Here is a 23502-nt window from a genome sequence, read left to right as displayed (position 1 = left end):
GACCAACTCAGCCACCAAGTTTTGTCATAACTTCTCCGTAAGTTTTTGAGATATCATCCTATACTGTATATCAGTTTTGGTCCCATCTCTCAATGGTGAAGAATTACTTTAAAAATTCTTGTATGCCCTGATCTGGATTTGGATCTTTGCAAAAATCGATTCAATTAGTTCTCGTCACTCAACCTGTCCAAGTCCATCCACAACTTAAGATATTCTGCTCTCAAACAAAAACAGACAGACAGAGTTGAAAACATAACCTTCGTCCCTTCGGTGGCAGAGGTAATGATGAATTGCCCTGCATGTTCAACACCAGTGTGACAGTTTATAGCTGGGGTGAGATTCAAACCCAGGTGAGTCAGCTCAAAGGCGAGTATGTACCTTTAATCTATTCTACCAGAAAGTCGGATAGTTTTGAAGAATTTCCTTCAGCTTATTAAATTACTTCATTCAATGACCACCTTGATCATCAGCTGGTAAATATCTGAGGTTTTGACTCGTCTATCCCTTAACCTCACCAAACGGCGAGTCCCCTCAACCTCACATCCTTACTTTCTCAGTCACCCAGTCTCCATGCAGCATTGCCATGGACCACCAATCAAAATGTACGAGGTGGTGTCCAATACATGGCTTTTCATAGGTTTGTATGAACTCGATTCTGGGAGGATTAAAAAAAAATCAATTTGACAATATGAAACATGCACTTTGACATGAAAGCCAGAATGTGTGGTCATACAAGAAATGCATCCTGTCCCAAAGCCAAAACACTTGTACAAGGTACAATAATTGCTGTTATAAGGAGCTGCTGCAAGGTCAAAATGTATGCTCACAAGAAGCTCTTGTTTCTCTGAAACCTTTTGTTTTAAACGGTTGAAATAAAACCAAAAGTTTGGGATACAGCCTCAAGCACAATGGGCAACAATGGAGCTGCAGGAGCTGCAAAGTACCTTTGATCACACAAAGTTTGCCAAAACAATATGGTTGAACTTTGGCCTGCAGGCCTTCTCATGCTACACCCTTGTCCTGACCCAAAAGGCCAAAAATCGTCCAATAAGCTGATTCTTTTGCCTTCAAAGTTCAACAAGCCAACAAAGTTTAATGCAGCACTTTCAGGGTGACATTTGGACTGGTTTTACACCACCACCTGCAAAGCACGAAGACATGGTGAAGTGAAATGCCTCAAATACTTACCTGAACATTTCATTAGAAACATCAAATTCGGATTGACCAATCAACACAGACAGACATGGTGGTGAAAGATATATTTGACTCATTTGAGTTGACTATGGCTTGGGAGTTTGAGCCTTGGGGGAGGAACTGCTAAAGTCTATCCGTTCGGGTCTTTGTTCCTCTCGCACTGCTGAGTTTTTTTTTCCCCCCAATCCTCTGCATTAATTATTTGAAAAAACTCTCTCTCTCTCACTCTCTCACTCTCTCACTCTCTCACTCTCTCACTCTCTCACTCTCTCACTCTCTCACTCTCTCTCTCTCCCTCTCTCTCTCCCTCTCACTCTCTCACTCTCTCACTCTCTCACTCTCTCACTCTCTCACTCTCTCACTCTCTCACTCTCTCACTCTCTCACTCTCTCACTCTCTCACTCTCTCACTCTCTCACTCTCTCACTCTTCCCCTTTCTTCCCCGTTGGGGAAATTATTACTCTCTAGACAAGAAACCTTTGCCTCAGTCTGAGTAGGTCAAAGTGTTTGTGTTTTTCCTCTACTGTTCTACTATTTAGTTGTTAAGGTCTACCACCTACTTATAATCTTGTCTTTCTTTGACACTTTGGACATTGCTTGGGTTTTCTGCAAGTACAAGGTGACCGGGCTGATAAGCTGTGCATTCTGTTCTTGCAATCAAAAGCCCTCTCTGCTTATGGAATGGATATATGGGGAGGGGAGGATGATCTGAGGGACAGCAAATAAATGTTACAGAAGAAAGAACTCCTTGTGGACATTGATTATTACTGGACTTCTGTAGTTTATTTTATCCCGATACATGCAACACAGTCGGCTAGACGTTGAATCCTCGAGGAGGTAAAGATCCCTCAACAATCTAAAGAATCCTTTCGATCACGACGCGGTTCGAGGGTAGAAATCCACGTCAGTTGGTGCCAGTGACACGGATTCGAATCGGCATTGTGCGGCGCTCGTGACCGGAGGTGCTTAATCTGCCGGAGGCAGTGCCTGGAGGAACGACAAGTGCTTGAGCGAAGGTAAGCAGGGAGGGTTCTCCGAGGGTGCGATTTATTTTATTCTGTGATTTTAGAGTGAATTTAGCGGTTGTGATTTGTGTGATTTTAGAGATGGGAAATAGAAATTGTAAAAGGAAGGAAATTGTGTATACCGAGGCAAATTGTATTCAAAAACCACGGAGAGGTACATGTGCAAGAATTATGTTTGATAAGTATGGGCCTGAAGCTGTGAGAGACATGGGGAAATGGTGCAATTGGACCAAAAATAGTCGATTACCCTTCCCTGAGAATGGAACGTTCGATCACGAGTGTTTAGACAATTTAAGAAAAGTACTGGAAGTGAAAAATAGTGACAAAAAGGTCCAGAAGCAGGTGAACTGGAGCGTTTATATAAATTGGATGAAGGAATGTCATGACAGAGACGAAAAGGCACGGTTGTTAAACCTGAAGGGTCAGCTAGACCAATTAACGAAGCAAATGCCGGTGAGACTTGAAAATAAAACCAAGAGACAGCGAGCAGTTGAACAGTGACCAAGAGACAATTGAGGATGAAGAAGAAGACTCAGATACATGGCCAGAGTGCACAGTTCCGATAGCACAACCGCTCGAGGACGAAGAAGCGGGAGAGACAGAGGGAGATGATACCACAGGGCAAGGAGAGGCTCAACGGGGAGCCAGGCGAGTAATTAAGAAAGAAACAAGAACACAAAGCAAAAATAAAGTTCCTCTTGCTGACAAGGGCAAAATACAAACTCGATCAAAAAAAATAATGCCAGAGACCGCGAAGGACGGAGATGATGAGGCACTCATTGGCGCGTTTCCATTGCGAGATTACCCGGGTGCAAGGGAGGTACAAGCGATATATCGTCCGTGGGGCTCTGAATTAAGAGCCATCGTAAATGAGATGCCGAAGATACGAGAGAACCCAAAAAAATTCCAGGCGGAACTACGTGTGGTGGTGGCATGTCATCAGCCAACATATATGGACATGGAAATATTATTAAAATTAGTGGTACCAGAGGGGTTACTCCGACAATTGAAACAGGTCGCTGCATGGCCAGATGAAGCTCCTGGAGACAGGGAGGAGCTCAAAGAACATATTGACACCCTCATTGACGCTGTCACAGAGGTGGTAACACTTAAGACCGACTGGGCAAAAATACAGGTGTGCAGGCAACGCGCTGGCGAGGACCCATTGGAGTTCTTAGAGCGTTTTCAGGGTGTATACCAATGTCACTCTGGACTGAAAGAAGAGGGAGTACCATTTGCTCATGTATACCTTAATGGTTTGACGGCCAAATTACAAAATGAAATAAAGCGAGTATGTATTGGTTGGGAATTAAAGGAAGTGAAAGACTTGATGGAATATGTAACGCATTGCAATTCATTGTTGAAACATCGTTCTGACGAGGAAAACGAATCAACATTAATGTTATCCCAGGTTCAAGGTCAAGGCGAATGCCCTGGGGAAAGGAATGTGAGATATAATGCACAAAACCAAGGGCAAACCAATTACCGTCAGAGACCAAAATACAGAGACCAGCGCAGAGATTTCTGTTATACATGCGGAAAACAAGGGCACTGGGCTAACGAATGCCGAAATCGTAGAAACAGTCGAACTTATAGTACGTATGAACCGGTAGAACAGAGACCAGCGGCACAATACAGAGATGAAAATCGCAGACACTCCACGCCTCCAGTGAATGAAAATCCATATTATAGACAACAGGAAAGATGGGGAACACAGTTTGAGCAAGCTGGTTCATTTCAACCCACTGCACCTCAAATCGAATTCCCTCCTCCTCCACCCTCATTTCTTCCTCCTCCATCTCAAGGCTCATTTCAAACCCAAAACCCATTCGTTTTATGACAAAGAAAAGAAGCGACTTCGTCTGAGTTACCCTTCCTGACTTTGAAACCATGTGACGAACCGAAATTGACTTTGAAAATTGAAGGCCAAGAGATTCCTTTCTTAGTCGACACAGGAGCGACCAAATCTGCGCTCAGAAGGAGTGATTTCCCAGACGCCCCGTTATCGCAAGAACGAGTAAAAGTAGTGGGAATGTCAGGAGTTGCTAGTACCATTCCACTGACAGAGCAGCTCCGGGTGGAAATTGGACCATTGTCTGCAAACCATGCATTTTTGATGGCAACTGATACACCAATTAATCTGTTGGGGAGAGATCTGTTATGCAAGCTGAATTGTTCAATTAAGTGTACCCCTGATGGTGTATATTTAGAAATACCTCACGAATCACACATAACTATGATGAATTTATTACAGGAAAATACAGAAAATCTTGTATATCAATGGACTGTGATTAATTGTGAAGCATTTAACCATTTGCAGGAATATTTATCACATTTGGAGAGAAACGTACCCGAGGTGCTCGATTGGGTGAGTAAACACGGCATGGACAGACGGTACTTACAGACTCGACTACATGGCATTGCAGATTGCAACATCAAGGGAAAAGATAACGTCTCTGCGAGTGAAACACTCTCGAAATTGCACCAGACCTTTGACTTAGTGTTGGGAACAATTTGGATTGGGAAGCAAGGGATTGGCCTGGAGGTGCATCTCACGCAGGAACAATTAAAATTGTGGAACCAACCGTCCAGTGTTACACCACATGTTACTTTAGCGATTGCAGAAGGTTACCAAGAAACGGACATTGGTCACATGGTAACCTCTTTGAAAAAAGCATCACAAGCGACTTTGATGGAATCGAGCCAAGTAAACGGACTTTGGAAGATCGGGGAACAGGGATTCTGTTGAACAGAATGTCAAGGATCAGCAAAAGCTGTGTTCGAGGTGGTCGATCTCTCAGAATTAAATGGGTCAGGAAAATTACCTGAAATACTCGAACAAGTCCCGACTTGTCTGTGGGCAACACATGCCAACGATGTCGGCCAAATTAAAAGTATGAATCCAATCAAGATCACTATAGATCCAAAAAAGAAACTGCCTCAAAAACCGCAATACCCTTTGTCTCCAGAAGCAGAGGTAGGAATTGCTCCCGTAGTGGAAGCACTATTGAAACAAGGGATAATCATTCCCACCGTTAGTCAATGTAATACACCGATCTTACCTGTGAGAAAACCTGGAAAGCCAACGTGGAGATTCGTACAGGATTTGAGGGCAGTGAATGATGCGGTAATTCCAGCTTTTCCTGTAATTGCAAATCCAACTACCATTCTATCAAGCATCCCAAGTAACACTACCTATTTTAGTGTTGTGGATCTTTGTTCAGCTTTTTTTAGTATACCAATAGCCCAAGAAGTACAGTTTCTGTTTGCATTCACCTACCAGGGAAAGCAATACACTTGGACTGTATTGCCCCAGGGGTATTGTGAAAGTCCAACATTATTCTCGAGGGCCCTCAAAGACGACTTGGATGATGTAGTTTTCCCTTGTGGATCCACACTGATTCAATATGTTGACGACCTGCTGATCTGGTCAGCGTCAAAAGACGCATGCGAACGAGATACATTGACATTGTTGAGGGCCTTAGCCAGGAAAGGACACAAAGCATCGAGAGCTAAATTGCAATTTTGCCAAGAAGAAGTGAAATATTTGGGGCATATTCTGAAGGGAGATACAAGACGCATCTCCCCTGAACGTATAGCGGCAATATTAAACCTGCCCAAGCCAACTACTGCTAAACAGATGAGGTCTTTCCTCAGAATGACCGGCTATTACAGACAGTGGATACCAGATTATGCGGCCTTAGTGCGCCCCCTGGTGGACATTGGTTCGGCAAACGCACCCAGCCCACTTGCATGGACACAAAATGCAGACAAGGCTTTTGTAACGTTAAAACAGGCTTTTTCTTCGGCTCCCGCTCTGGGTTTACCAAACTATGAAAAACCTTTCCATTTGTACGCATGTGAGAGACAGGGATTAGCACAATCTGTGCTGACACAGAAGCACGGAAATAAATTATGGCCTGTTGCATATTATAGTACTAAATTGGATCCGGTAGCGCAAGGATTCCCCCCTTGTCTCAAGGCAGTAGCAGCCGCTTCGCTCGCGGTGCAGGCGACAGAAGCGCTCGTCGCGGGAAACACTTTGGTTCTCCTGGTACCGCATGCAGTGACAGCTGTATTGTTAAAAACGAAAACACAACATTTGTCGGCTTCAAGAGCAACGACATACGAACTCTCACTCACAGCACCCACGAACATTACGATTAGGAGATGCGCACCGCTGAATCCCACTAGTTTGTTGCCAGGAGTACAAGATGGTGATCCTCACAATTGTGAAGAGATAATCGCCCACACGTGTCAACCCCGTCCTGACTTGAGAGACACACCAATCCAAAATTCTGAATTGGTTCTATATGTCGACGGCTCATCATCACGTGCACCTGATGGATATTTATTAACAGGCTACGCCGTTTGCTCTGATCACGAAGTAATCGAAAGCGGGAGATTGGCTGAGAGCTGTTCCGCGCAGCAGGCAGAACTGTTCGCCCTCACTCGTGCATGCCATTTAGCCAAAGGCCAAATAGTGACAATCTACACTGACTCCGGCTATGCCTTTGGTGCTGTACACGGGTCGGAGCACTCTGGCGCGAAAGGGGTTTTATAACATCATCAGGTGCGCAGGTGAGGAATGGAGCATGGATTGCGAATCTGCTGGAAGCAATACTTCTGCCTCACCAAATTGCAGTGGTAAAATGTGACGCCCACACTGGGAGATCTGATGACGTCTCACGGGGAAATGCCAGGGCAGATGCAGCTGCAAAATCTGCTGCCCACACCAGAGCTCTTTTAATATCACAATGTGTATTGAGACAAGAGGCAACGCCGACCATTGACGATATAAACACTTTGCAGACAGCTGTCAGTGCTAAAGAACGAGATTTGTGGATACTGGCTGGATGTGAATTCGAAAATGAATCCAAATTATGGAGATCATCTGATGGTCGTGTGGTGGCACCAAGAGCTCTATTACCTTGGCTCGCCCGATTGGCACATGGGGCTGGGCATACTAGCAAAGGGGGCATGAGTGCTTCAATTGGGAGACAGTGGTTTGCCCCGGGGTTTAGTCCAATTGCAGAACAGTATTGTAAGACATGTCATATTTGCCAAAAACATAACCCAGCAAGGGGGGTGGAGATGGCCCCAGGGGGTCATCCAATTCCATTCGGACCTTTTGTTCATATCCAGATGGATTTTGTCCAGTTACCAAAATGCTGCGGTTTTGAATTTGCGTTAGTCATCGTCGATTTGTTCACCAAATGGGTTGAGGCTTACCCTTGTCGGAAAGCAGATGCCATTACTGTGGTTAAACTGTTGATGAAGGATTTCATCTGTAGGTTTGGAATACCTTGTAGGATCTCCAGTGACCAAGGTACTCATTTCACAGCCGAAGTGGTGAAAGAATTGTGTCGCGTATTGCAAATCAAGCAACATTTCGACTGCCCACATCGTCCGCAATCTGCGGGGGCAGTAGAGAGGCAAAATGGATTCCTAAAGAATAAACTGGCTAAGATTTGTGAACAAACTGGATTAAAATGGCCAGATGCTCTGCCAATTGCTCTCATGACTATGAGATCTACCGCAAATCGAAACACTGGCTTATCTCCGCATGAGATTCTGATGGGAAGACCAATGAGATTACCGAACTCACCTCCTTTGACTATAAAAGACATGAACGTGCAGCAAATGGACGACACGTTGCTTACGTTCTGTGTCTCTCTGAATGATGCTGTAAGAACTTTTTATGCACAGGTGAAACAAGCTCTGCCAGAACCAGCCACATCTGATCATCACAACTTCAAACCCGGAGACTTTGTTTATGTGAAAATTTACAAACGGAAGAACTCTCTTCAGGCACGTTGGTGTGGGCCATTTCAAATACTGCTAACTACCCATACAGCTGTGAAGTGTAAAGGAAGAGCAACATGGATCCATGCCACACACTGCAAACTGGCACACGGCAGAAAAGAACCCGAGGAGAACACTGCTTCCTGATAACTTTAATGATTCTTTCCATTGCAGGATTATTTGTACTACTAAATGCAGGTGGTGCAATGTGTACTTGGTCTGTTAAACCGATAAGTACTGTCTGTGATCAACGTTATTTGCATGTTCTTTGGAGATGGGCCTATCAGACTACCCACCAAACTAAGCCTAGGGCATTCAGAGACCGAAGAAGCTTAACGAGCAAAGTGGGTTCACCACATGGAATAAACACTTATCTGGCTCTTTCTCATAAACACGCGAAGGCTTTTACTAAAACCAATTGCTGGGTTTGTACTAAGATACCTCATTCAGCAGTTACTGGGATACCGCTTCTGGCTATACCATTCAATCTGAGTGAATGGTGTGGGAACTGGGCAAAGGAAAGAAACTGGGATAAACAAGATAATAACCTTAACGACCACATCGTTACCAATGGAAATGGAAATTGCCTCCGACAATGAAATTTCAGTAACTGGTTTTGGCCAAATTTTAATTTAAGTAAGATGCCTCCACATTTTATGGTTGAACGGGCAACAGAAAAACCCGAACTATGCTTGGTACAAGAGGCATGGGGAGAAAGAAGATTAGGGAATTCTGAATGCAGTCATTATGTTTATGAAAATCACACGATGGGACCACAAGTCGCTTTAAATAATACCTATTTCGTGTGTGGAAATCGAGCATACCCATGGCTTCCAGTTAATTGGAGTGGATCTTGTTTCTTGTCATTCATTTTGCCACATATGCGCCTGTTATCTAAGTCACCTTTTGAGCATTTGAAACGGGGTAAACGGGGTTTCACGTCAACTGAACTGTTCTTCATGATTTTAATCCCTCACTACGGTGTTGGACAAACGTCTGTGGGATTGGCAGAGTTAGCTGCTTCGCTTGAATTATTGGCAAATAAAACTGCTCTAGGCATGGTTGATATCAACTCGGAGGTCGTCGCCCTACGTGCAGTTTCAATGCAAAACCGAGTTGCGCTCGACCTCATTCTCGCGGCTCAAGGAGGAACGTGTGCTGTAATTAACTCTGAGTGTTGTACTTATATCCCTGATAACTCGGAGAAAATCACGAACATAGCTGACAAGATTAAACAAGAAGGAGCCAAGTATCACAATTATTTTACGAAAGATGGGCTTTATTCCTGGTTTGAAGGGATTTTTGGAGGCTGGGGAACTACCCTATTGCATTGGATTTCCGTTGGGTTATTGTGGATCATCATTGCAGTGGTGCTTGTTAGATGTGCAACAATTACAATGCCGGCATTGATTGTTTCTTGTCTAAAGAGGAATACTGCTAAAAAGGTGATGGTGGCCCAAGCACCACCCTCATACCCTGGTTTTGAGACTGAGTCCTACGACTCTTTTGAGATAGAACCTGAACTTGGAAATCCATAAGTAGCGCAAATGAATGTGTTCAATATTCACGGGAATTGTCAATCCACTCTTGCTCATCTGCTTTGTTCCCGAAATAGGTTGCTGAAAATCAGCTGTGCAGCCCAACGGGTAGCCTTATCTTCTATCGGCCTAGGGGCCTACCGGAACCTCAACCAGGTCCGAAGATGTACAACCACATGAAGCCACCTGGCTTGCGGAACAGGAAAGGCTGAGGGACTGAGCTCTACGATGGGGAAAAGGGGGGATGTGACTACCCAAGAAAATGGGCACACTCAAACGCAAGAGAGAATGTATTTCCAAGTGAAGAGAAAATATATATCGTTAAACTTAACTAGTGTTGCCTTTTTAGGCAACAAGGGGGGAGTGTTGGGGAAATTATTACTCTCTAGACAAGAAACCTTTGCCTCAGTCTGAGTAGGTCAAGGTGTTTGTGTTTTTCCTCTACTGTTCTACTATTTAGTTGTTCAGGCCGACCACCTACTTATAATCTTGTCTTTCTTTGACACTTTGGACATTGCTTGGGTTTTCTGCAAGTACAAGGTGACCGGGCTGATAAGCTGTGCATTCTGTTCTTGCGATCAAAAGCCCTCTCTGCTTATAAAATGGAATGGATATATGGGGAGGGGAGGATGATCTGAGGGACAGCAAATAAATGGTGCAGAAGAAAGAACTCCTTGTGGACATTGATTATTACTGGACTTCTGTGGTTTATTTTATCCCGATACATGCAACACTGAGTCGGCTAGACGTTGAAACCTCGAGGAGGTAAAGATCCCTCAACAATCTAAAGAATCCTTTCGATCACGACGCGGTTCGAGGGTAGAAATCCACGTCACCCCCCTCCCTCTCTCCTCTCCTCTCCTCTTCTCTTCTCTTCTCTTCTCCTCTCCCTCTTCTTTATTTCTCTCACCCCCCCCCCTCTCTCCCTCCTCTCCCCCTTCTCTCTCTCACTCCTTCTCTCTCTCTCACTCCTTCTCTCTCTCTCACTCCTTCTTCTCTCTCTCCCCCCTTCTCTCTCTCTCACTCCTTCTCTTTCTGTCACTCCTTCTCTCTCTCTCACTCCTTCTCTGTCTCTCACTCCTTCTCTCTCTCTCACTCCTTCTGTCTCTCTCACTCCTTCTCTCTCTCTCCCCCCTTCTCTCTCCTCTCCCTCTCTCCCCTCTCTCCCTCTCTCCCCTCTCTCCCCCCTCTCTCCTCTCTCCCCCTCTCTCCTCTCTCCCCTCTCTCTCCTCTCTCCCCTCTCTCCCCTCTCTCCCCCTCTCCCCCCTCTCCCCTCTCTGTCACTCACTTTCACACACTCTCACTCACTCACTCACACACTCTCACACTCTCACTCACTTACTTTTACTCACACTCTCATCACTCACACTCACTCACTCACTCTTACTCTCACTCACACTAATTCATTCTCACTAACTCACTCTCTCTTACTCACACACTCACTGACTCACTCACTCTTACACTCACTCACACTCTCATCACTCACACTCACACACTCTCTCTCTCACACATTCACTCTCACTCACTCTCTCACTCACACTCTCTCACTCTCACAAATTCACTCTCACTCTCACTCACACTCTCATACTCACTCACACACTCACATTCACTCACTTACTCACTCTCACACACTCACACGTGCTCACTCTCTCACTCATTCACACTCACTCTCACTCACTCACACAAACTCACTTACTCACACTCACTCTTTCACTCTCACTCACACACTCTCAAACTCACTCACTCTCATTCTCATACTCACTCACTCACATTCACTCCCGCACACTCTCACTCACTTACTCACACACTCTCACTCATTCACTCACACACTCTCACTCACTCTCACACTCACACTCACTCAGTCTCACTCACATTCCCTCCCGCACACTCTCACTCACACAAATGCACGCTCACTCGTCCACTCACTCACACTCTCATCACTCACTCTCACTCACACACACACTAACTCACACACTCTCACACACTCACTCATTCTCACTCTCACTCACACACTCAGACTCACAATCAATCACTCACTTACTCTCACTCACTCACACTAACTCACTCTCACTCACTCCCTCTCACTCACTCACACACACACTCATTCTCACTCACCCTCTCTCTCTTACACTCTCTCAGACCCACTCACTCTGACACTCACTCTCTCACACCCTCACTCACTCACACAAATTCACTCTCACTCTCTCACACTCATGCTCGCACTCTGTCACTCACTCTCACACACACTCACACACACTAATTCACTCTCACTCACACTCTCACTCTCGCTCACTCATGCTCACTCAATCATTCACTCATTCTCACTCACTCTCTCACACCCACTTACACTAATTCACTGTCACTCACTCTCATACTCACTCACTCACACTGACTTACTCACATTCACTCCCGCACACTCTCACTCACACTAATTCACTCTCACTCACTCACGCACACTCACATACTCACATTCACACTCACTCAAACTCTCACACACTCACACACTCACTCACTCTCACTCTGACACTCTCAGTCACTCTCTCACACTTACTCACTCCCACTCTCAGGAACTCACTCTCACTCATTCACACTCAATTACTCACACTCACTCACTCACACCCACTCACTCTCACATTCACTCCCGCACACATTCAAACTCACTCACTCATACTCACGCTGACTCATTCACACTTGCACTCAATCACTCTCACTTACTCACTCTCACTCACTCACACATTCACTCACACTCTCTCACTCACTCACTCATGCTCACTCTCACTCAATCACTCATTCACACTCACACTCACACTCACTCTTACACTCACTCACACACTCTCACTCAAACACTCACTCTCACACACTCATGCAGACGAACTCACTCTCACTCTCATACTCTTACTCACATTCACTCCCGCACACTCTCACTCACTTGCTCACTCACACACTCTCACTCATTCACTCACACTCTTATACTCTCTCACAATCACTCACTCACACACTCTCACTCACTCTCACTCTCTCTCACACTCACTCACTCACACTCACTCACATTCACTCCCGCACACTCTCACTCACACAAATTCACGCTCACTCTTCCACTCACTCACACTCTCACTCACACACACAAACTCACACACTCACTCATTCTCACTCTCACTCACGACTCACAATCAATCACTCACTTACTCTCACTCACACTAACTCACTCTCACTCACTCACACACACTCTCATTCTCACTCACTCTCTCTCATACCCACTCACTCTGACACTCACTCACACTCACTCACACTAATTCACTCTCACTCACATTCACACACTCTCCCATTCTCTCCCGCACACTCTCACTCACACAAATTCACTCACTCTCTCACACCCACTTACACTAATTCACTGTCATTCACTCTCATACTCACTCACTCACACTTACTCTCACATTCACTCCCGCACACTCTCACTCACACTAATTCACTCTCACTCACTCACATACTCACATTCACACTCACTCAAACTCTCACACACTCACACACTCACTCACTCTCACTCTCACTCTCACACTTACTCACTCACACTCTCACTCACACAAATTCACTCTCACTCATTCACTCTCACACTCACTCATTCACTCTCACACTCTCACTCACTCACTCACACTAAATCACTCACACCCACTCACTCTCACTCTCACATTCACTCCCACACACTCTCATGCACACATTCACACTCACTTACTCACTCTCTCACACTCACCCTCACCCTGTCACTAACTTTCACACACTCTCTCACACTCACTCACTCATACTCATACACTCACACTCTCTCTCACTCACTCACGCTGACTCATTCACACTCACACTCAATCACTCTCACTTACTCACTCTCACACTCACATTCACTCACACTCTCTCACTCACTCACTCACTCACACATGCTCACTCTCTCACTCACTCTCACTCAATCACTCATTCACACTCACTCACTTATTCACTCTCTCACACTCACTCTTACACTCTCACAATCACTCACTCTCACACTCACTCAGTCTCACTCACATTCACTCCCGCACACTCTCACTCACACAAATGCACGCTCACTCGTCCACTCACTCACACTCTCATCACTCACACTCTCACTCACACACACACTAACTCACACACTCTCACACACTCACTCATTCTCACTCTCACTTACACACTCACACTCTCATCACTCACTCACTCAGACTCACAATCAATCACTCACTTACTCTCACTCACTCTCTCTCTCACACACTCTCTCTCTCACTCACTTACTCACACTAACTCACTCTCACTCACTCACACACACACTCACTCATTCTCACTCACACTCTCTCAGACCCACTCACTCTGACACTCACTCTCACACCCTCACTCACTCACTAATTCACTCTCACTCACACTCACACACTCTCACTCACACAAATTCACTCTCACTCTCTCACACTCATGCTCGCACTCTGTCACACACTCTCACACACACACTCACTTTCTCTTACTCACACACACTCACACTCACTCTCACTAATTCACTCTCGCTCACTCATGCTCACTCAATCATTCACTCATTCTCACTCACTCTCACTCTCTCACACCCACTTACACTAATTCACTGTCACTCACTCTCATACTCACTCACTCACACTGACTTACTCTCACATTCACTCCCGCACACTCTCACTCACACTAATTCACTCTCATTCACTCACTCACACTCACTCACACACACACTCACATTCACACTCACTCACAATCTCACTCAAACTCTCACACACTCACACACTCACTCACTCTCACTCTGACACTCTCAGTCACTCTCTCACACTTACTCACTCCCACTCTCACTCACAGGAATTCACTCTCACTCATTCACACTCACTTACTCACACTCACTCACTCACACCCACTCACACTCACATTCACTCCCGCACACATTCAAACTCACTCACTCACTCACTCATACTCACACACTCACACTCTCTCTCACTCATTCACACTCGCACTCAATCACTCTCACATTCACTAACACTCTCACTCACTCTCACTCACTTATTCTCACTCACTCACACACACTCACTCTTACACTCACTCACACACTCTCACTCAAACACTCTCACTCAAACACTCTCACTCAAACACTCTCACTCAAACACTCACTCTCACACACTCATGCAGATGAACTCACTCTCACTCTCATACTCACTCACATTCACTCCCGCACACTCTCACTCACTTACTCACTCACACACTCTCACTCATTCACTCACACTCTTATACTATCTCACAATCACTCACTCACACACTCTCACTCACTCTCACACACTCTCACTCACATTCACTCCCGCACACTCTCACTCACACAAATTCACGCTCACTCTTCCACTCACTCACACTCTCATCACTCACTCTCACTCACACACACACAAACACAAACTCACACACTCACTCATTCTCACTCTCACTCACACTCTCATCACTCACTCACTCAGACTCACAATCAATTACTCACTTACTCTCACTCTCACACTCTCATTCTCACTCACTCTCTCTCATACCCACTCACTCTGACACTCACTCACACTTACCAACACACTCACTCACTCTCACACACTCACTCACTCTCACTCTGACACTCTCACACTTTCTCACATGAATTCACTCTCACTCATTCACACTCACACTCACTCATTCACACTAAATCACTCACACCCACTCACTCTCACATTCACTCCCACACACTCTCATGCACACATTCACACTCACTTACTCACTCTCTCACACTCACCCTCACCCTGTCACTAACTTTCACACACTCTCTCACACTCACTCATACTCATACACTCACACTCTCTCTCACTCTCACTCACTCACGCTGACTCATTCACACTCACACTCAATCACTCTCACTTACTCACACATTCACTCACACTATCTCACATGCTCACACTCTCACTCAATCACTCATTCACACTCACTCACTCTCTCACACTCACTCTTTCACTCTCACTCACTCACATTCACTCCCGCACACTCTCACTCACACAAATTCACGCTCACTCTTCCACTCACTCACACTCTCATCACTCACTCTCACTCACACACACACAAACACAAACTCACACACACACACACACACACAAACACAAACTCACACACTCACTCATTCTCACTCACACACTCACTCACTCACTCAGACTCACAATCAATCACTCATTACTCTCACTCACTCTCTCACTCACACTAACTCACTCACTCACACACACACACTCTCTCATTCTCACTCACTCTCTCTCACACCCACTCACTCTGACACTCACTCTCTCACACTCACTCACACTTACCAACAAACTCACTCACAGCCTCACACTAATTCATTCTCACTCACATTCACACACTCTCCCATTCTCTCCCGCACACTCTCACTCACACAAATTCTTTCACTCTCTCACACCCACTTACACTAATTCACTGTCACTCACTCTCATACTCACTCACTCACACTTACTCTCACATTCACTCCCGCACACTCTCTCACACTATTTCACTCTCACTCACTCACTCACATACTCACATTCACACTCACTCACACTCTCACTCACTCTCACTCAAACTCTCACACACTCACTCACTCTCACTCTGACACTCTCACACTTTCTCACACAAATTCACTCTCATTCATTCACACTCACTCATTCACACTCACTTACTCTCACACACACTCACTCACACTAAATCACTCACACCCACTCACTCTCACTCCCACCCACTCTCATGCACACATTCACACTCACTTACTCACTCTCTCACACTCACCCTCACCCTGACACTAACTTTCACACACTCTCTCACACTCACTCACTCATACTCATACACTCACACTCTCTCTCACTCACCCACACTGACTCATTCACACTCACACTCAATCACTCTCACTTACTCACTCTCACACTCTCACTCACACATTCACTCACACTCTCTTACTCACTCTCACTCAATCACTCATTCACACTCACACTCACTCACTTACTCACTCACACACTCTCTCTCACTCTCACTCTCACTCTGACACTGACACTCATTCACTCTCTCTCACTTACTCACACACACTCTCACTCATACACTCAGTTACTCTCACACTCACTCTCTCACTCACTCACTCACACCCTCACTCTCACCCTCAGTCACACTAATTCACTCTCACATTCACTCCCACACACTCTCACTCACACACTGTCAATCACTCTCACTCACTCACACTCTCACTCAAACACTCACTCACTCACACACACTCACGCACACTCACTCACTCTCACACACAAATTCACTCTCACTCACTCACACTCTCACACTCACCCTCACTCATATACACTCTGTCACTCACCCTCACTCTTTCTCTCACACACTCAAATTCACTCACACTCACTCACTTACTTACTCTCACTCACTCATGCACGCACACTCACTCACTCACTCTCTCACACTCACTCACTCAGACCCACTCACGATGACACTCACACACACTCACTCACTCATGCACGCACTCACTCACACAAATTCACTATCACTCACTCACTCTCTCACACACACTCTGTCACACACACTCACTCCCGCACACTCTCACTCACACGAATTCACTCTAACACTCACTCACTAACTCATGCACACTCACACTCACTCACTCTCACTCACACCCTCTCACTCACACCCTCAAACTCACTCACTCTGACACTCACTTACCCACACACACACATGAATTCACTCTTACTCTAATACTCACTCACTCACACTCACTCACTCTCACTCTCTCTGACTCTCACTCACTCACTCTCTCTTACACACTCTCTCACTCACTCACTTACTCTCACTCACTCACTCTTACACACTCTCACTCTCACTCACTCACTCTTACACACTCACACTAACTCACTTACTCTCACTCACTCATGCACGCACACTCACTCACACTAACTCACTCTCACTCACTCACACACACACACACACACACACACACACACACACTCACTCATTCTCACTCACTCTCTCACACTAACTCACTCACTCAGACCCACTCACTATGACACTCACTCTCTCACACTCACTCACTTACTCTTATTCACACACACACTCAATCACTTACTCTCTCACAATTACTCTCACTCACTCACACACTCTCACTCACACTCACTTACTAACTCACTCCCACACACTCTCACTCACCCTCACTCACACACTCTCACTCACCCATTCACACTCACCCTCACTCACACACTCGTCACTCACTCTCACTCACACTAACTCACTCGTCACTCACTCTCACTCACTATCAATCACTCACTCACACTGACACTCATTCACTCTCACTCACACTCACATTAACTCACTCTCACTCACACTCTCTCACTCACTCACACACTCAGACACTCACTCTCTCACTCTCACTCACTCTCACATTCTCTCCCGCAAACTCACTCAAATTCACTCTCATTCACTCACAATCACGAACTCAAACACTCACACTCACTCATGCACACTCACTCTCTTACTCACTCTCACTCAATCACTCACTCACACACACTCACTCTCTCACATCCACTCTCATGCATACTCTCACTCACTCACTTATGCTCACTCACTCTCACTCAATCACACTCACTTACTATCACTCACTCATTCACTCTCACACTAATTCACTCACTCACTCTCTCACTCACACTAACTCACACTCACTTACTCACACTAATTCACTCACTCCCGCACACTCTCACTCACACATTCACACTCACTCACTCATTCTCACACTCACCCTCACTCAATCATTCTTACTTTCACACACTCACACTCACTCTCACGAATTCACTCCCACTCACTCACTCTAACTCTCACTCACTCACTCACTCACTCCCTCACTCTCACTCTGACACTCACTCTCTCACACCCACTCTCACTCACACTAATTCACTCACTCCCACACACTCTGTCACTCACTCTCACTCACACACACACTCTCTCCAACTCACTCTCACTCTGACACTCAATCACTCTCACTCACACACACACTCAATCACTCTCACTCACACTCTCTCTAACTCACTCTCACTCTGACACTCAATCACTCTCACTCACACACACACTCTCTCTAACTCACTCTCACTCTGACAATCAATCACTCTCACTCACACTCACTCAGTCACACTCTCGCAAACTCACTTTCACTCACTCTCACTCACACTCTCACACGAACTCACTCTCACTCACATTCAGTCACTCTCACTCACACACACACACACACACACACACACACACACACACACACACACACACACACACACACACACACACACACACACACACACACACACACACACACACACACACACACACACACACACACACACACACACACACACACACACACACACACACACACACACTCATTGTCATTCACTCTGACACACTAACTCACTCACTCACACACTCACTTACCCACACCCTCACTCACTCACACTAATTCACTCTTTCTCTCATACTCACTCACTCATTCTCACACTCACACACAAATTCACTCTCACTCACACACACTTTGTCACTTTGTCACGCAAATGAATGTGTTCAATATTCACGGGAATTGTCAATCCACTCTTGCTCATCTGCTTTGTTCCCGAAATAGGTTGTTGAAAATCAGCTGTGCAGCCCAACGGGTAGCCTTATCTTCTATCGGCCTAGGGGCCTACCGGAACCTCAACCAGGTCCGAAGCTGTACAACCACATGAAGCCACCTGGCTTGCGGGACAGGAAAGGCTAAGGGACTGAGCTCTAGGATGGGGAAAAGGGGGGATGTGACTACCCAAGAAAATGGGCACACTCAAACGCAAGAGAGAATGTATTTCCAAGTGAAGAGAAAATATATATCGTTAAACTTAACTAGTGTTGCCTTTTTAGGCAACAAGGGGGGAGTGTTGGGGAAATTATTACTCTCTAGACAAGAAACCTTTGCCTCAGTCTGAGTAGGTCAAGGTGTTTGTGTTTTTCCTCTACTGTTCTACTATTTAGTTGTTAAGGCCGACCACCTACTTATAATCTTGTCTTTCTTTGACACTTTGGACATTGCTTGGGTTTTCTGCAAGTACAAGGTGACCAGGCTGATAAGCTGTGCATTCTGTTCTTGCGATCAAAAGCCCTCTCTGCTTATAAAATGGAATGGATATATGGGGAGGGGAGGATGATCTGAGGGACAGCAAATAAATGGTACAGAAGAAAGAACTCCTTGTGGACATTGATTATTACTGGACTTCTGTGGTTTATTTTATCCCGATACATGCAACACTGAGTCGGCTAGACGTTGAAACCTCGAGGAGGTCAAGATCCCTCAACAATCTAAAGAATCCTTTCGATCACGACGCGGTTCGAGGGTAGAAATCCACGTCACCCCCCTCCCTCTCTCCTCTCCTCTCCTCTTCTCTTCTCTTCTCCCTCTTCTTTATTTCTCTCACCCCCTCTCTCCCTCCTCTCCCCCCTTCTCTCACCCCCCTCTCTCCCTCCTCTCCCCCTTCTCTCTCTCTCTCCCCCTTCTCTCTCTCTCCCCCTCTCTCTCCCCCCCTCTCTCCTCTCTCCCCCTCTCCCCTCTCTCCCCTCTCTCCCCTCTCTCCCCTCTCTCCCCTCTCTCCCCTCTCTCCCCCTCTCCCCTCTCTCCCCCCTCTCTCCTCACTCTGTCACTCACTTTCACACACTCTCACTCACTCACTCACACACTCTCACTCACTTACTTTGACTCACACTCTCATCACTCACACTCACTCACTCACTCTTACTCTCACTCACACTAATTCATTCTCACTAACTCACTCTCTCTTACTCACACACTCACTGACTCACTCACTCTTACACTCACTCACACTCTCATCACTCACACTGACACACTCTCTCTCTCTCTCACACATTCACTCTCACTCACTCTCTCACTCACACTCTCTCACTCTCACACTCACTCACTCACTCACACAAATTCACTCTCACTCTCACTCACACTCTCATACTCACTCACACACTCACATTCACTCACTTACTCACTCTCACACACTCACACGTGCTCACTCTCTCACTCATTCACACTCACTTACTCTCACTCACTCACACAAACTCACTTACTCACACTCACTCTTTCACTCTCACTCACACACTCTCAAACTCACTCACTCTCATTCTCATACTCACTCACTCACATTCACTCCCGCACACTCTCACTCACTTACTCACACACTCTCACTCATTCACTCACACACTCTCACTCACTCTCACTCACATTCCCTCCCGCACACTCTCACTCGCACAAATGCACGCTCACTCGTCCACTCACTCACACTCTCATCACTCACTCTCACTCACACACACACTAACTCACACACTCTCACACACTCACTCATTCTCACTCTCACTCACACACTCAGACTCACAATCAATCACTCACTTACTCTCACTCACTCACACTAACTCACTCACTCTCACACTAATTCATTCTCACTCACATTCACACACTCTCCCATTCTCTCCCGCACACTCTCACTCACACAAATTCTTTCACTCTCTCACACCCACTTACACTAATTCACTGTCACTCACTCTCATACTCACTCACTCACACTTACTCTCACATTCACTCCCACACACTCTCTCACACTATTTCACTCTCACTCACTCACTCACATACTCACATTCACACTCACTCACACTCTCACTCACTCTCACTCAAACTCTCACACACTCACTCACTCTCACTCTGACACTCTCACACTTTCTCACACAAATTCACTCTCATTCATTCACACTCACTCATTCACACTCACTTACTCTCACACTAAATCACTCACACCCACTCACTCTCACTCAGTCTCACATTCACTCCCACCCACTCTCATGCACACATTCACACTCACTTACTCACTCTCTCACACTCACCCTCACCCTGTCACTAACTTTCACACACTCTCTCACACTCACTCACTCATACTCATACACTCACACTCTCTCTCACTCTCACTCACTCACGCTGACTCATTCACACTCACACTCAATCACTCTCACTTACTCACTCTCACTCACACATTCACTCACACTCTCTTACTCACTCTCACTCAATCACTCATTCACACTCACTCACTTACTCACTCACACACTCTCTCTCACTCTCACTCTCACTCTCACTCTGACACTGACACTCATTCACTCTCTCTCACTTACTCACACACACTCTCACTCATACACTCAGTTACTCTCACACTCACTCTCTCACTCACTCACTCACACCCTCACTCTCACCCTCAGTCACACTAATTCACTCTCACATTCACTCCCACACACTCTCACTCACACACTCGCCCTCACTTGCACACTGTCAATCACTCTCACTCACTCACACTCTCACTCAAACACTCACTCACTCACACACACTCACGCACACTCACTCACTCTCACACACAAATTCACTCTCACTCACTCACACTCTCACACTCACCCTCACTCATATACACTCTTTCTCTCACACACTCAAATTCACTCACACTCACTCACTTACTTACTCTCACTCACTCATGCACGCACGCACACTCACTCACACTCTCTCTCACACTCACTCACTCAGACCCACTCACTATGACACTCACACACACTCACTCATGCACGCACTCACTCACACAAATTCACTATCACTCACTCACTCTCTCACACACAGTCTGTCACACACACTCACTCCCGCACACTCTCACTCACACGAATTCACTCTAACACTCACTCACTAACTCACGCACACTCACACTCACTCACTCACACTCACACCCTCTCACTCACACACTCAAACTCACTCACTCTGACACTCACTTACCCACACACACACATGAATTCACTCTTACTCTAATACTCACTCACTCACACTCACTCACTCTCACTCTCTCTGACTCTCACTCACTCACTCTCTCTTACACACTCTCTCACTCACTCACTTACTCTCACTCACTCACTCTTACACACTCTCACTCTCACTCACTCACTCTTACACACTCTCACACTAACTCACTTACTCTCACTCACTCATGCACGCACACTCACTCACACTAACTCACTCTCACTCATGCACGCACACTCACTCACACTCACACTAACTCACTCTCACACACACACACACACACACACACACACACACACACACACACACACACACACACACACACACACACACACACACACACTCACTCATTCTCACTCACTCTCTCACACTAACTCACTCACTCAGACCCACTCACTATGACACTCACTCTCTCACACTCACTCACTTACTCTTATTCACACACACACTCAATCACACTCTCATCACTCAGTCACTTACTCTCTCACAATTACTCTCACTCACTCACACACTCTCACTCACACTCACTTACTAACTCACTCCCACACACTCTCACTCACCCTCACTCACACACACTCTCACTCACCCATTCACACTCACCCTCACTCACACACTCGTCACTCACTCTCACTCACACTAACTCACTCGTCACTCACTCTCACTCACTATCAATCACTCACTCACACTGACACTCATTCACTCTCACTCACACTCACATTAACTCACTCTCACTCACACTCTCTCACTCACTCACACACTCAGACACTCACTCTCTCACTCTCACTCACTCTCACATTCTCTCCCGCAAACTCAAATTCACTCTCATTCACTCACAATCACGAACTCAAACACTCACACTCACTCATGCACACTCACTCTCTTACTCACTCTCACTCAATCACTCACTCACACACACTCACTCTCTCACATCCACTCTCATGCATACTCTCACTCACTCACTTATGCTCACTCACTCTCACTCAATCACACTCACTTACTATCACTCACTCATTCACTCTCACACTAATTC

General features: G+C 45.9%; 1 protein-coding gene across 1 annotated transcript in view; it reads left to right on the top strand.

Annotated features, from left to right (window-relative positions):
- The window catches only part of LOC147015284 (uncharacterized), a 444530-nt gene that overhangs the window by 292630 nt on the left and 128398 nt on the right, over positions 1-23502 (top strand). The gene's annotated exons all lie outside the window — the stretch shown is intronic.

The sequence above is a fragment of the Eptatretus burgeri genome, chromosome 12, assembly GCF_056783735.1.
Source record: "Eptatretus burgeri isolate ZD-2024b chromosome 12, Ebu_testis_v1, whole genome shotgun sequence".
NCBI lineage: Eukaryota > Metazoa > Chordata > Myxini > Myxiniformes > Myxinidae > Eptatretus > Eptatretus burgeri.
The sequence above is the reverse complement of the archived record's forward strand: the minus strand, read 5'-3'. Positions and strand labels throughout refer to the sequence as shown.